Raw genomic sequence first — 17,573 nt, 5'->3', positions numbered from 1 at the left:
TGGATTCTGGAATGGGAGAGTGCATGGAGGTAGACGTCACAGTAGCCAAGGTAGAGATAATAGGCACATTTCTTAGTTAAATGGGAGCCATAAATCACCCTTGAAACTGATTAGAATTAATAAAAGTGTGAAAATAGTAACTTGTTCCAGGGAGTTGTTTCGAGGGAGCAAAATGTATGGCACTGTTTCACCTCCTAACAGCCACAGTAGCCTGTAGGCTCATTGTTGAGATCACTCCCAGCAGCCTTGCAGCAAGCTCACATTTTAGAGATGTAATCACATCAGCTCTTAGTAGAAAAAAGAAGGGGATGGAGTGTAGATATCTACAAGAGGCCAAAGAAACACCTTTGAGAAATATTTTTAACTTTTTTAATGTGGCAGTACAAATGTCAAGCATCATCTCAGTTTCATAATTGCCCAACGTTCCTGTCTTTCAGCGGGGCCTATTCCAGCTCTGCCAGGTTGGAGGATGTGATGTGTGCTCACTGAGGCAAGCAGTTCGAGTCAGGAGGGCGGCACTCCTATAGTCACTGTTGGCCTCCAGAGTAAAGAGAAACCAGAGGGGAAGGTGTTGGAGCAACCTTGTGCCACTGGGTTAACACGTACAGTTGCTGAATAATGGCGGGCATTGTAAATCTCTGCAATGAGAACCCCACAGTGGCCCAGCAGCCTGCTGCTACCAGTGGGTGGTGGCGTTATGGGCATTAGCTTTGAGAAGCTTATATAGCAGAGGGGGATAGGATAAAGGACACAAATCAGGGAAAAACTGACAAGATTAAAAAAAAATCCAAGGCCTCGTATTTACTGTTCATCCCCCATGCTCTCGGTGTGCTATATTGTCTGCGTTGAGTCATGCTGAGAGAGAGCCAGGCACAATAATAGCTCAGAGCAGCCTTGCAGCCCCGGAGCCATCCTCTGCCAATGGTGCTGACTGTGCTAGTGGAGAATGGGATTCTGATAGAGCTGTCTTTTTTCTCCTTCCCTGCGAGACCACCAATAATTATGGAGGGCACGCTGCACAGATGGCGTAAGGGTTCCCCGTTGGGGTGTATCCTGAGAAGTGACCCAGCAGGGGTCCCTGCAAAGGTATGTGCTACATAGCCCAAGGTGTGCCTGCCTGAGAGATGCAGACAATGCCAGGGATACATGTTTGAAACAATGGTTCAAGGGTTTAGAGAGGTTAAAATGGAACTTAGCTTATAAATCATACTACAGTGAGAAACAATTAGTCTTTTGCCCCCTCTCCATCTTCAACCAAATCTCATCACTGGGTACCTTTCTTCCTCAAGAAAGGCTGTAATCCACTAAGATTCCCTGGGAAAAGCAGGCCAGTCCTGCAACCATCTTGCTTAACATTTGGGAAATTCAGACCTTCATGTATTTATTCCCTTAGCCCAGTGGTTCTTAGTCCTGACTCTCATTTGAATCACCAGGAAGTTTTAAAAAAACACCCCCACCCCAAACCATTCAAGAATATTATGGTGGCGGGGGGTCTGCTTGGAGAAATCAACAGGTGATTCTATTGTGCAGCCAGCGTGAGAACTGCTAGACTCTTCCTTTCCTCCTGCCTGTCTGCTACTCTAGGGTGAGGGTCAGAAAACTGTTTCTATAAGGGCCAGATAGTGAATACTCTAGACTTTCCAGGCCGCACGGTCTCTTTCCCAGCTACTCACTTTGCTGCTGTAGTGTGAAAACAGCCATGAACAATACATACATGAATAAGCATGGATGTGTTCCAATACAGCAATTTGTGGACACTGAAATTTGGGTATCATAATTTTCACATGCCACAAAATATTGCTTTTCTTTTGATTGTTTTCTTTTTAATTATTATACTTTAAGTTCTAGGGTACATGTGCACAATGTGCAGGTTAGTTACATATGTATACATGTGCCATGCTGGTGCGCTGCACCCACTAACTCCTCATTTAGCATTAGGTATATCTCCTAATGCTATCCCTCCCCCCTCCCCCCACCCCACAACAGTCCCCAGAGTGTGATGTTCCCCTTCCTGTGTCCATGTGATTTCATTGTTCAATTCCCACCTATGAGTGAGAACATGCAGTGTTTGGTTTTTTGTCCTTGCGATAGTTTACTGAGAATGATGATTTCCAATTTCATCCATGTCCCTACAAAGGACATGAACTCATCATTTTTTATCGCTGCATAGTATTCCATGGTGTATATGTGCCACATTTTCTTAATCCAGTCTATCATTGTTGGACATTTGGGTTGGTTCCAAGTCTTTGCTATTGTGAATAGTGCCACCATAAACATACATGTGCATGTGTCTTTATAGCAGCATGATTTATAGTCCTTTGGTATATACCCAGTAATGGGATGGCTGGGTCAAATGGTATTTCTAGTTCTAGATCCCTGAGGAATCGCCACACTGACTTCCACAATGGTTGAACTGGTTTACAGTCCCAACAACAGTGTAAAAGTGTTCCTATTTCTCCACATCCTCTCCAGCACCTGTTGTTTCCTGACTTTTTAATGATTGCCATTCTAACTGGTGTAAGATGGTATCTCATTGTGGTTTTGATTTGCATTTCTCTGATGGCCAGTGGTGGTGAGCATTTTTTCATGTTTTTTGGCTGCATAAATGTCTTCTTTTGAGAAGTGTCTGTTCATGTCCTTCGCCCACTTTTTGATGGGGTTCTTTGTTTTTTTCTTATAAATTTTTTTGAGTTCATTGTAGATTCTGGATATTAGCCCTTTGTCAGATGAGTAGGTTGTGAAAATTTTCTCCCATTTTGTGGGTTGCCTGTTCACTCTGATGGTAGTCTCTTTTGCTGTGCAGAAGCACTTTAGTTTAATTAGATCCCATTTGTCAATTTTGGCTATTGTTGCCATTGCTTTTGGTGTTTTAGACAAGAAGTCCTTGCCCATGCCTATGTCCTGAATGGTAATGCCTAGGTTTTCTTCTAGGGTTTTCATGGTTTTAGGTCTAACATGTAAGTCTTTAATCCATCTTGAATTAATTTTTGTATAAGGTGTAAGGAAGGGATCCAGTTTCAGCTTTCTACATATGGCTAGCCAGTTTTCCCAGCACCATTTATTAAATAAGGAATCCTTTCCCCATTGCTTGTTTTTCTCAGGTTTGTCAAAGATCAGATAGTTGTAGATATGCGGCATTATTTCTGAGGGTTCTGTTCTGTTCCATTGATCTATATTTCTGTTTTGGTACCAGTACCATGCTGTTTTGGTTATTGTAGCCTTGTAGTATAGTTTGAAGTCAGGTAGCATGATGCCTCCAGCTTTGTTCTTTTGGCTTAGGATTCACTTGGCGATGCGGGCTCTTTTTTGGCTCCATATGAATTTTAAAGTAGTATTTTTCCAATTCTGTGAATAAAGTCATTGGTAGCTTGATGGGGATGGCATTGAATCTATAAATTACCTTGGGCAGTATGGCCATTTTCACGATATTGATTCTTCCTACCCATGAGCATGGAATGTTCTTCCATTGGTTTGTATCCTCTTTTATTTCATTGAGCAGTGGTTTGTAGTTCTCCTTGAAGAGGTCCTTCACATCCCTTGTAAGTTGGATTCCTAGGTATTTTATTCTCTTTGAAGCAATTGTGAATGGGAGTTCACTCATGATTTGGCTCTCTGTTTGTCTGTTATTGGTGTATAAGAATGCTTGTGATTTTTGTACATTGATTTCGTATCCTGAGACTTTGCTGAAATTGCTTATCAGCTTAAGGAGATTTTGGGCTGAGACAATGGGGTTTTCTAGATATACAATCATGTCATCTGCAAACAGGGACAATTAGACTCCCACACAATAATAATGGAAGACTTTAACACCCCACTGTCAACATTAGACAGATCAACGAGACAGAAAGTTAACAAGGATACCCAGGAATTGAACTCAGCTCTGCACCAAGCAGACCTAATAGATATCTACAGAACTCTCCACCCCAAATCAACAGAATATACATTTTTTTCAGCACCACACCACACCTATTCCAAAATTGACCACATAGTTGGAAGTAAAGCTATCCTCAGCAAATGTAAAAGAACAGAAATTATAACAAACTGTCTCTCAGACCACAGTGCAATCAAACTAGAACTCAGGATTCAGAAACTCACTCAAAACCGCTCAACTACATGGAAACTGAACAACCTGCTCCTGAATGACTACGGGGTACATAACGAAATGAAGACAGAAATAAAGATGTTCTTTGAAACCAACGAGAACAAAGACACAACATACCAGAATCTCTGGGACACATTCAAAGCAGTGTGTAGAGGGAAATTTACAGCACTAAATGCCCACAAGAGAAAGCAGGAAAGATCTAAAATTGACACCCTAACATCACAATTAAAAGAAGTAGAAAAGCAAGAGCAAACACATTCAAAAGCTAGCAGAAGCAAGAAATAACTAAAATCAGAGCAGAACTGAAGGAAATAGAGACACAAAAAACCCTTCAAAAAGTTAATTCAGGAGCTGGTTTTTTGAAAGGATCAACAAAATTGATAGACCGCTAGCAAGACTAATAAAGAAGAAAAGAGAGAAGAATCAAATAGACACAATAAAAAATGATAAAGGGGATATCACCACCGATCCCACAGAAATACAAACTACCATCAAAGAATACTACAAACACCTCTACGCAAATAAACTAGAAAATCTAGAAGAAATGGATAAATTCCTCGACACATACACCCTCCCAAGACTAAACCAGGAAGAAGTTGAATCTCTGAATAGACCAATAACAGGAGCTGAAATTGTGGCAATAATCAATAGCTTACCAACCAAAAAGAGTCCAGGACCAGATGGATTCACAGCCGAATTCTACCAGAGGTACAAGGAGGAATTGGTACCATTCCTTCTGAAACTATTCCAATCAATAGAAAAAGAGGGAATCCTCCCTAACTCATTTTATGAGGCCAGCATCATCCTGATACCAAAGCCGGGCAGAGACACAACCAAAAAAGAGAATTTTAGACCAATATCCTTGATGAACATTGGTGCAAAAATCCTCAATAAAATACTGGCAAACTGAATCCAGCAGCACATCAAAAAGCTTATCCACCATGATCAAGTGGGCTTCATCCCTGGGATGCAAGGCTGGTTCAATATATGCAAATCAATCAATGTAATCCAGCATATAAACAGAACCAAAGACAAAAACCACATGATTATCTCAATAGATGCAGAAAAGGCCTTTGACAAAATTCAACAACCCTTCATGCTAAAAACTCTCAATAAATTAGGTATTGATGGGACGTATCTCAAAATAGTAAGAGCTATCTGTGACAAACCCACAGCAATATCATACTGAATGGGCAAAAGCTGGAAGCATTCCCTTTGAAAACTGGCACAAGACAGGGATGCCCTCTCTCACCACTCCTATTTAACATAGTGTTGGAAGTTCTGGCCAGGGCAATCAGGCAGGAGAAGGAAATAAAGGGTATTCAATTAGGAAAAGAGGAAGTCAAATTGTCCCTGTTTGCAGATGACATGATTGTATATCTAGAGACTGACCTACTTCTTTTCACTTCCCATCCCCAGCTCCATCCACGATGTAAGGGGCTGCAAATGCATGTGTGTGGACATCCCAGCCCGCACATCCCCATTATCCATACCTTCAGCAAACAGCGCCTCCTTGGGCAGCCCTTGGGGATGAGGTACATGCCCTCAGGAGGGTGGTCTCAGGGAAGACTCCATTTGCAGAGTGTTCCAGGATCATGGACATCTGGAATATATGGAGAATTCGGGGAGATAAGTTCCTGTTGGGCATGGCACTATGGATTCCTCATTTTGTAGAGAAGGGCTATGTCTACAGAAGGCTGTTTGATCATAGAAACCAAAATGGGGGCCCCTCTTGCCTGGGTCTAAGTGCACTACTGGTGAGTGGTAGGAGCCTAAGAAATAGCTCCAGTGAGTTTTCAGGTCCCTTGTGTGTTTCTTTGGCTTACTCTACTCCAAACTCATTAAAACAAGCCTCATCATAATGTGAGGCACAACCAAGGCAAGGGAACACAAATTTTTTCAGAACATCTTTTGAAATTAAAGGATCTGGACGCTTGTCAGTCATGTACTGGAGGCAGCTGCTACCAGTTCACAAAAACTAGTTCTGAAATATTTAGGAATTTTGTAAGCCAGTCCTTAAATCATTGACAGCTTGAAATCAGATGGAAGTATTTACACCACAAAAATTGGCAAACTCTGCAAATCGTGTTTGGATTTTTTTGTTGTTGTTTTGAGAATAAGTTTCCAGCACACCACTACCTCCCAACCCCTCTCTTTCCAGCCTCATCTCCTGTGCCTCCATGTGCACATCCTCTGCCCTCACCATGCCGAAGTTCCCACAGATCCCTGGATGTTCCAGGCCTTCTCATGCTGCTGTTCTTTTGCACACAGTGTTCTCTCTGATTGGAAAACCCTTTCCTGTTTTTTGATTAAATTCCTATTGATCCTTTTAAGACCTTTTTCAAAAATTATCTCTGCTGTAAAACATTCCAGAACTCCTCTGAAACAGTTTCTCCCTCTTCCGTGTCCCCACATCACTTTCAAAATAGTACCATACAGGTCTTATTTTCAATCTCTGTATCCTCAAGCCTGAAAATGGTGACCAAGGTGTAGTAGATGTTTAGCCATTTTAAAACAAATTAATCAATTATTAAAAGATAATGCAGATTAAGTAAGAGTGAAATGGAAATTTTTTTCTTTCTTTCTAAGAAAGAACCCTTTCTTAGAAAGGGTTTAGTTGAAAGACTTCAAACAATGTAAGTATACTATATGTACACCACATGTAATGATATGGGATTATATGCAAGGCAGGGCCTGGCTCTATGGGAGAAACCAAAGAGGAAAGATGTCTGCATGTCCTCGCAGGAGCTCATGATGCACAGAGGCAGTGATTCCTACACCTGGCTGACTATCAGAATGGCCTGGGGAGCTTTCTAAACATTCCTGCTGAATCGCAGTGGCTAAGGCTGCAGCCCAAGTGTATATACACTTCAGATTTTCCTCAAGTGATCTTCTGTAGGGACCCCATATGGAAGTTTAAATACATAACCTCCTAAGTGGTCTGTTTGCCTCCATCTCTGTCCTCCCTCTGTCCTCTCCACCTGAAGACTATTCCAATTGCAAATCACCTGTGCTGCATTCCTGCTTCAAACTTTCAGTGGCTCCTTCTATCCCCTATGGTGGGTTCCAAGCTCTGTGTAATGGCATTAAGCCCTCCACCTCGCTCTCACCGTCTCCCCTTCCTTTCTCTCCATTTTCATGTCCTCCCCCTGCCTCTCTGTCTTCTAGCCTCAGGGAATGCTGGGTAGTTTCCACTCCTTTGCTTAGCTTATACTTACCTTCTAGCCGGGATTCCTTCTCCTCCCTTCTCAGGTGGTCACATCCCACTACTGCTTTAAGACTCATCTTTTGCATCACCTCCTCCACGAAGCCTTTGCTGACAAGGCCCCTTCCACTGAATAGCTGACCCTTTTCTCCATTTTTCCCTCCATCATTCATAGAATTTAACAGAGCCTACCTAAGTTTTTTTCTCCTGGACTAGACCAGCTAGACCACATTGCACAGCCCCCCTTATAGGTGGATGTGGCCAGGTGGCTGAGTTCTGATGCATGGAATATGAACAGAAGTGAGTGCAGCACTCCAGGCCTGGCCTATGAAGCGTGCGTCACATAATTCCCGTACTCTTTTCCTTTCGCACCAACTCCATGCAGGTGAACATGGAAGTCACATGTCTAAGAAGATGGAGCCACAGTATGGAAGAATTACCGTTCGGAATTCAGCCACATTATAATCTTGAAGGGAATTCATATTAGCAAGATGTAAACTTCCATTGTAGATTAACTGTTAAAAAAACTTTAAAAGTTATTCTACACTAATGTATTCAACAAATGATTATTGAGTACCTACCACATGTCTGGGGTGTTCTGGGTGCTGGAGATATGATGGTGAACAACTCACAGTGGAAAAGAGAATTTTTAAAAAATACAATGCATAATTTCAAGTCGTAAGAGCTGTAAAAAAATGGAGTATTTCTACCATTCACTTTTTTTTTTTTTTTTGAGACAGGGTCTCACTCTCACCCAGGCTGGAGTACAGTAGCAGGATAATGGCTCACCGCACCCTCCACCTCCCGGGCTCAAGCGATTCTCCTACTTCAGCCTCCCAACTAGCTGGAACTAGAGGCACTCACCACTATGCCCAGCTAATTTATGTACTTTTTGTAGAGACTGGGTTTTGCCGGTTGCCCAGGCTGGTCTCAAACTCCTGGGCTCAAGCAATCCACCCACGTCAGTCTCCCAAAGTGCTGGGATTACAGAGATTAGCCATCACACCTAACCAACACTTTTAAAATTTGATTATAACTACCTTTTATGTGCCTGCACACTAGAATCTGAGATTTTGAGGGAGAGTAGTGGGTATTTTCATCTTTCTAACTATAGTTCAATAAATGTTGATTAAATGAATGAAGTTACAAGGTGTAATGTGGCAGGGACAGTGAAACATAGTGCAAAGGGAGAAGAAAAAAAGAGGATATTCCTTCTAGCTGAAAGTAACTAGGAAGACTTCATGGAGGATAATGGCATCTAAGCTGAGCTTTGGAAACTGATTACCATTTTAACACATACCTTGCTGAAGTAGGGGAGAACGTCACACTAGGATAAAGGAAGAACCCAAAAAAGACATAAATATGAAAAATGCAGGATATTTGGGGACATCGAGGCACTCTGCTTCAGCTGGTGCATAAGGTGTGTGAGAGGGACCAGTGAGGAATAAAACTGGGTCATGGAGACCCTAGGATCTAGACTCTAAAATGTTTGAATTTCACCCTGGATCGTCAAACAAAGAAGTGATGTAATCTAGCCTTTGCTTTGGGACAAATCACTTTGGCCTAGGTTGCTTACCATTTTTCACTTCACCAAGCATCTGTTAACTGCCTTCAATGTGTTAGACATTGAGCTAGGCACTACAGGTCATGAACTGGTGAGACACTGCCCTTCCCTCACAGTCTAGTTGGGGAAGACAACTATGTAGACACAATTTCAATGCAACAAATATGCAAATACAATTTACAGAAGTAGTATGATATGAAAAAGGTATGATATTTTGCTTTGGTTCTGGGCCAGAGGTGGGAGTGGGGAGAGTGTCTTGGAAGAACACATGTGAGTTTTCCAGCGAACATGGGCAGGCTTTCCAGACAGAGGAGTAAATGCAAGCACACAGGGGGAGGAGACACCATGTACGCCCATCATGTTAATTTGACCCTGATTCCAAGATTGCACAGTAAAAACATCAGTGTTCCAAATTTTCTCTATCGAATCTATTAATAAATAGTATAATTCAAGTTATCACTCAACTTTGAAATAACAAACACCTCCAAGGGAATTCTGCACACTCCTTCTTCAGAGCTTGACCTCCTCCCCCTCATTTCCCCAGAGCAGGGCTTTTCTGATCCCCTTCAGGACCCAGAGCTCCCTAAGGAAGTAAGACACCTAGTCTTGCTCATCTCATTTCTGCAGCTTGTATGGCCCAGTTCGAGGGTTCACCAGATATTTGAGGTACAAAGAGATCCACTTTCTGCACACAAAGAGCACATAAAGAGGAACCTATTGACAAGTGAGTTTTCCATGTGTTCACAGAGCAAAACAAAATATGAAATTCCCAAGTCTTTCCCATTTTCTGTGAAGTAGCGGAAGATGTATTGAATGAATGCACCTCTGATATGAATGCCACAGTGACAACATGTGTTCTGACATGTTTTAATAAGACCCCAAAGGAAAGCCACACCTTGGGAGAGGTAGGCTGAATTAACCTTCAGTGTCTATGTCTATTATCTGCTAAGTGTACTAGATAATTCACAGTAGGTTGAAGAAAGCTTTATTTTTTTCCTGATGTTGGTCATTAATTTTAGGTGAGGTTGCATGCTTTCAATTGTTGCCAAAATTGAGAGCCCAATACAAATGTCATTTAAGGATCCTCATACTGCTCATTCTATATTATTTAAAATTAAAGTTTTATTCATAACTTTATTATTGCAATCATATTTTTGGTCATCTCATTCTGTGAGTGAGTTAACAGACCCTGAGAGTACAGATAAGTCCTGACTGAAATGTTGTCACCTTTCCACAGAGGTCATCAGCTGCCGTCTAAGGTCCTGACTGTCATTAGCTGATTGGTTGGGAGGGAGGGTTCACTGGGAAGCCTGGAGTTTGCACTACCATCTAAGCCTACATTTAGGTCTGAAAGATGAAGTAACATTTCCAAGATCACAATATTATAAGTGATAAAGTTGAGGCCTTAGTCCAATCATTTTTGCGGTTAGGCTGAACCCTAGAAGTGCAATGCAAATGCTGCCACTCCAGTTGCAAAGTAAATCTTTGAGCTAATGTCTTCCCTGTTTTTGATGACCTCAGTGTGATATTTAAACTCTGTGACAGACTATGAATGGGCACCCTTGTGCTGGTGGCTCTAACTCAGGAAATTATCTGTCCTTAATAGGATCACGTGAAGCCTCCAGATCTTATTAGAACTGTAATTTTTTTCAGCAAGGACTCCACATTTAACAACAACAACAAAAAGTAGAGACCAAGCATCAATTTCTGGAAGTAATAACAATGACTTAGGCTGGTGCATAAGGTGTATGAGAGGGATCAGTGAAGAATAAAACTGGGCCATGGAGACCCTAGGACCTAGACTCTAAAATGTGTGAATTTCACCCTGTATCATCAAAGAAATGACATAATCTAGCCTCTGCTTTGGGACCAATCACTTTTAGTTCTCCATCACACTAAAAGCAAGTCTCTGCCTGGTGCAGTGACTCATGCCTGTAATCCCAGAACTTTAGGAGGCCAAGGTGGGAGGATTGCTTGAGGTCAGGAGTTTGAGACCAGCCTGGCCAATATAGTGAAACCTGGCCAACATAGCGAAACCTGTCTCTACTAAAAATACAAAAATTACCCAGGTGTGGTGGTGTGCACCTGTAATCCTAGCTACTCAGGAGGCTGAGGCAGAAGAATTGCTTGAACCTGGGAGGCGGAGGTTGCAGTGAGTTGAGATTGCACCACTGCACTCCAGTCTGGGCAGAAGAGGGAAACTCTGTCCCCCCCCAAAAAAAAGAAAGAAAGAAAAGAAAAAAAGCAAGTCTCTGCCCATCCTCCTTGCTGGTGAGGACAGGAGATGGCTCTAGCTGAGCAGTCTTGCTGAATCCTAGGGAGGAGCAGCAGAGAGCACTAGACATGTAACTTCCCCACAGTCTCAGGACTCAGGGGTTGGGCAGCATTGCCTTTAATGCAGGGCAGTTAGTGGCCCTGCCCAGGCCCTGTGCTTAGAGGGCCCTGATGTAGCCCTCCTCTGCCTGTCCCTCCGCATGGTGTGAGGAGTCTGAAGGGCAAGGGTATGAGCCCTCTACAAACTGCAGTTAGGGTCTGTATGGGCCTCTTCCCTGTTCTCCTGAAGGTAGACCATGACTGCCTTTATGAGCACCTCTACACCTGAGGAGTGGATGAGGTGCAGCTGTTTGCATAGGCTGAAAACAGAGCTTGGATGTGTGAACTGGGGTGTCCTGCAGGTCCCCCACAGTTCAGGAAGGATCTGGGGATGGGATGAGAAGGGGCCTCCATGTGTGGTCTTGGGAGGTACAAATGTGCTAGAGTGGACATTGGGGGTTATTGAGAGGAAACCCCAGGGTGAACTAGACTAGAGTACCCAAAAGAGATTAGCAGAGCTGAAAAGGTTATTAGGGACTAGCCTTGAGGTTTAGTGTCAACAATTTCATGTGATGACAAGGGAGCCAAACAGAAGTAGAAAACCAGGGAAGAGGAGAGAAAAAGTGAGAAACAGAGTAGTCCAGATGAAGTCTGCAGATGTCAACCAACACTTACAACTGGTGGATTTGCACAGCAACCTGTGATACCATCTTACTAAAGAACTCTGAGAATTGCCATTCACACAGAACAAAATGTGAGTGGTGCTTCCTTGTTCCAAATATTGTGGAATAATATTTGCTATTATTACTGCTATTGCTATATAATAAATTGCTATATTTATTGCAATATAATAAATTCTCCCAACATTTAGTGTCTTGCAATGACAACCATTTTATGATCTCTCACACTTCCTATGGCTCAAGAGTTCAGGAGCAGTTCAGCTGGTGGTTGTAGGTTACAGTTGCTCAGTGTAGCTGCAATCAGATGGTGGCTGGGATTGGGTCATCTTTAAGGCTTTGTTATTGGCATATCTGGTACCAGAGTTGGGAAGACTCAAAGAATTGAGAGCTGAAACACCTGGAGTGGAACACCTCTAAATTAATATGGTCTTTCCACAAGGTCTCTTAAGCATGATGGTTTCAAGTTAGCTGGACACCTTACATGCACCAAGAGAACAAGACAGCCAGGTGGAAGCTGTACTTCAGGGGTCCCCAACCCCCAGAGCTGTGGACCTGTAATGGTCCGTGGCCTGTTAGGAACCGGGCTGCACAGCAGGAGGTGAGTGGTTGGCAAATGAGTCTTACCACCTGAGCATCACCACCTATCAGATCAGCAGCAGCATTAGATTCTCATAGGAGCACGAACCCCATTGTGAACTGCACATGTAAGGGATCTAGGTTGCACACTTCTTATGAGAATCTAATGCCTGATGATCTGAGGTGGGGCAGTTTTATCCTGAAACCACCCCCTGGCCCTTGTCCATGGAAATATTGTCTTCCTTGAAACTGGTCCCTTGTACCAAAAAGCTTGGGGACCGCTGCTGTATTAACCTGGCATTCCATTTGGTAGAAATGCATCACTAAGGCCAGCCTGTATTTAATGAAAGAGAATTAGACTCCACATTTTGATAGAAGAAGTCTCAAAGAACTGTGGACATGTTCTAAAATCGTAACAGTCTGCCCTCTGATGCAAGTTATTTATGTTGATTCCATATGCAAAATACACTCACTGACCCCCCTCCTAAGAGCCATAGATATCTCAGCTGTTACAGCCCCAGTCTCAGGGTCAAGGGCCAGTAGCTCATCATCTGAATCAGGTTCAGGTGCTGCAGCTGACACTCTTCAGCTTCAGATCCTCATTTACATCTTCTTGAGGACTGCTCCTCATCTCAAGATCTGTGAACTAAAGTGACAAGTTGTCTGCCTTCCACAAACCCAGCATATTTTGGTGGGCTAGACGTAGGACAGTCACTATAGACATTTCAAAAACAGAACACATGTGGTAATCAGTAGTCCACAGCAGCTCTGAGATCCAGCCAGGAACAGGTTGCCAGTTCCTTGATTACAGCTCAGTAATCTCTCTAGGAATGATTATCCCTGGCTCTTGGCTCCATTCTCTAGGCTATTGGTTTCTCCCTCTGAATTATCGTTCCTGTCCTATTAAATGTTCCCCATCTTTATGGCTGAGTGGTTTTCTCAGTCTGCTTCTTTCCCCTAGAATTTCAGAGGTCCAAAAGCCTCTTTTCATTTTGTACTACCTCTGTCTCTTTTAGTATAAATTGGCAATATTTTCATTAGTACACATCTCTTTAAAACTCTGTGTGTTTCTTATAAATCTAACTGGGATTCACTTGTAACCTCAATGAGATAAACTTTTTTCTACTTTATGCTTTTCTCTGGCTATTGTGGTACTTTGCCCTTAAGATTCTTGGAAGCATTTTTGTTTAGTAGAGATGGCTGAGAGGGATGCCCTTACAATCTTTAAGGGGATCTTTGACTGTTTGAAAAAAAGCCCATGAAGTACTTCCTTAAATCGGAGTCGTAACAAAGGATTATAGAGTTACACTGTTGCCTTCATCTTTAAATGAAAATTATGCATTATAACGTTAGCCTCATTTGCCATCTGGAGAGGATAAGACTAAGAAATAGTTGTATTTTTTGGAAACCCACAGTCTTGGCTCTTTTATATTTAACGATTTTTTTCCTTACTTCATCTCTCTGCTCTCATATTTTACTATGGGCAGTTAGAAGAACCAGGCAGCACCTTCAACATTCTGCCTAGAAATGTCCTTACTAGATTGTGAGATCCTTAGGTATATTTTCTGTTTTCTGTGCTACCACAGTATCTAGAGGATATTGCCAGGCATTCTACTACCTCATAACCCAGGCCTCCTTTCCTCTAGCTGCTGATACATTTTGCTCACTTTTCTTTCATCTTTTACTGACAGCCTCTTCAAAACTCTTTCCATTTCCACCCTCCACTCAGGCCCCAAACCACTGTCACATGTTTTAAGTTTTGTTATAGCAATACCTCACATCTATCTATTGTTGTGAAACAAATCACCCTCAAAATTGGTGACTGACCTAAAAATAAACAACTTAAAAAATGTTTCATGGTTCCTGCAAATACAGTATTCTGGATCAGCTTGTCTGGGAGGGTCTGGCATAAGAACTCTTGACATCAGATGATTCTGGGATTGAGATCCACTCAAAGGCTTCTTCACTCCCATATCTGGCACTTGCATGGGGAAGGCTTGAATAGCTGGGGCTATTCAACTACTGGATCTCTTTAGGCATCTTTCTGATTGCCTATATGGTCTCTCTCTCTCTCTCTCTCTCTCTCTCTCTCATTCTCTCTCTCTCTATCTCTGTTGGCTCTAGCACATGGTTTCCATGCACCAAAGGAGTATACCTCAAGGGAGAGAGCACCAGGCAGAAGCTTATCTTTTGTGAACTAGCTTTGAAAACCACACAGAATCACTTCTGCTACCTTTGCAAAATGAGAAGCAAATTGCTAAGGCCAGCCCGATATTTAAAGGGAGGGCAACTAGACTCCACCTCTTGATGGGAAGTGTTTCCAAGAATTTTCAGACATGTGCTAAAATCATCACACCTCTGGCATTGAATGACACAGAGGCCCCATCCTAATACCTGTGTGCCTGCCAATCAGGAAGAGTTTGGTAGAAAATCCCAGACTGGGATATTCTTGGAATTCTGGGAGTTAGGTCTCCTGATTTTAAAATTACCTTCAACTGAATGTTATCCCTTGTAATCACTTGGGAAACCTTTGTCTACCCTATTGCTTTTGAATCCTGAGGTGATAACTGCCCAGAGTCCCATTTGCCTCACAGGAAACCACGTGTTACATAGAGGAGTGATGCTGTCTGTCTCTCATCAGCTTCCTGCTTCCCAAAGCCAGGCAGCAACTGTCCCAAAGGAAAAATAATCTGCATCAAGTAGCCAACAAGCACTCTCTCCATCTCTAGTCTCACTAAGACTTGCTAATGCTTGGATTTGACTTAGCCTAGGTAAGTAGCTTTTTAATACTAATTTTTAAAAACCCTGCTGTGCCAAAGAATTAAATAAGCAGTCATCTAGCTTTAAATGTTTCACAAGGAACTAAAATAATACCTTTTGGGACAGGCAATCAAGTTTTCCACCCTACCTCATCCAAGGCAAAAAGAACTCTCTTGTCTACAAGGTTTTGATTGTGTAGAATGTAAGTTTTGTGGCCATAGCTAGGACAGTATACAGTCAATTTTCTAAATGTAAAGAAATGCTTGGGGAACAGGGATTTTTATTCACAGGCTAACAAATGAAAATGTGTATGTGGGTATGGAAGCTGGTGCAAGGAAGTGAGATATTCAACCCTTGGAGATGACAGGAGTCCCCTTTTCTGTATTTAGACTACGTCTCCGCAGTTCATGAAAATACATGGCTTGTTCTTTTCCCCTTTAAACTATTCTCTCTCTGACCTTCTTTTCCCCCAGCTTTATTTGTTTATTTTTAAAAATAACTGAGTCACATGTGATTCATTTCTAAAGCTTAAGACTTATGCTCAAACACAAATCCCATTGTTCACCTCCTTAGGGAGAGTGAGCTACTCCAGAAGAAAAAAGTAGAGATTTTGTATATGTTTTTGATTCTGTGAATTTATATTAAAATAAATTGTGCAGAAAATGTGACAGACCTTTGAGTAATCTGAAGGTACTGTATTATGGACCAGAAGGGAAATGACTGAAATACATACACAAAGCTTTGGAGGTACCTGGGAGGAGAGATTTACATTCAAAGTTTTTTGCCTAATGTTCTTGTCGTTTTGAATGCTGAGAATGCATCTATTGTTCCAGGGGACTCCTGCAACGCCACCTTGTTCACTTTCTCTTCCCCATTGTTAATGAGTGTTGTTTGGAGCCTATGTGGTTTTAATAGAGACTCAGCTAAGGTAAGCTTCGGAGATCATTTGTTTGGTATAGAGTAAGATGAGTGGGGAAAAGTCAGCAGGAGGGAGGGGTTGGAAGGACAGTAGGCTCTGATGACAAAATATCACATGGAATCAGATCAACTTCCAGCTTTTAGCCTCTTAGTTTTAATCACATCTTTCCTTCCTGTGTATCAACAATATTGCTGCCAAAACCCTACAGCTAAGAGTGACATAAACATTCAAATCTCCCAGAGACAGATGGCAACATAAATCTCCATTGTTGCTTTCTTAGAGGATTCCTAGCCTATTGCCATGTGTGGTGAACGGGACATTAGAGGTAGCTATTTCCCACAAGAGCGCTTTTTAGATTCACCTTCAGCAAGTAAAGATGCTTCGTTGTTTTGGGGGAATTTTGCTGGCTAAAATCCTAGGGATTACAACAGCAAGAGAAAGCTAATGCTTGAATGAAAGTCATCAGTTAGCAACTCCACAACTTCCTTTCTGTTTGGCCTCCCAGAATAACAGATGAGGTTGTTACAGACACTGGCCACCCACTACCCAAAAATTCTGTCATGATTATACAGACTGGTCAGGCTAACAGGTTGCTTTAATCATAGTGAGGGAAAAATGAATGGCAAAGCCCTGTTTTGTTTTGTTTGAAATAGAGTCTCACTCTGTCACCCAAGCTGGAGTGCATTGGCACAATTATAGCTCACTGCAGCCTCAAACTCTGGGGTCAAAGCAATCCTCCCACCTCAGCCTCTCAAGTAGCTGGGACCACAGGTGCATGCCACCACATATGGATATTTTTTTAATTTTTTGTAGAGATGAGGGTCTCCCTATATTGGCCAGGCTGATCTCAAACTCCTGGGCTGTACTAGTCCACCTGCCTGGGCCTCCCAAAGTGCTAGGATTTCAGGTGTGAGCCAACAGACTTGACCTAAGCACTGTTTTTGATCAGCAAATCTCAAACATATTTGAATCTGCAATCATGCACTTAACCAGAATATGGCCTTTTGCTGAATTTGCCTTATTTTAAAGCCCCACTTGTTCTGTTCTATGACAACCTTTAGTCAAGGCTGACTGATCTTCACTAAATACATTGCAGCCTTAACACATTTTTGGATATACTTAGATATTAGTCCCCTCTATCTGCAAATATGTCTTTGTTTGATTTTAGAAATCCAAATTTGCACATCTTCAGGTATTAATTATGGCTTTCATGGCAATCTGCATGACAGGAGGGGTCACTGAATGTGTCGTTACTCTGAAGGGGATACCTGGTCCCTGGGATGTTCACATCTGTCTTGAGTGCCAGGGCAGAGCAAAATGAGCCCACATCAGTCTTAGGAGAGAGAACAGAGGAAATGTGAAACAACCAATTTAAGAATCATACTGAGAACACTAAGACAGAATAGAGACCTGACATTTCATGAGACACATGGTACTGAGAAACAAAGATCTAG

The sequence above is a fragment of the Gorilla gorilla genome, chromosome 6 (genome assembly GCF_029281585.2).
Source record: "Gorilla gorilla gorilla isolate KB3781 chromosome 6, NHGRI_mGorGor1-v2.1_pri, whole genome shotgun sequence".
Classification (NCBI taxonomy): domain Eukaryota; kingdom Metazoa; phylum Chordata; class Mammalia; order Primates; family Hominidae; genus Gorilla; species Gorilla gorilla.
This window is presented reverse-complemented; position numbering follows the sequence as displayed.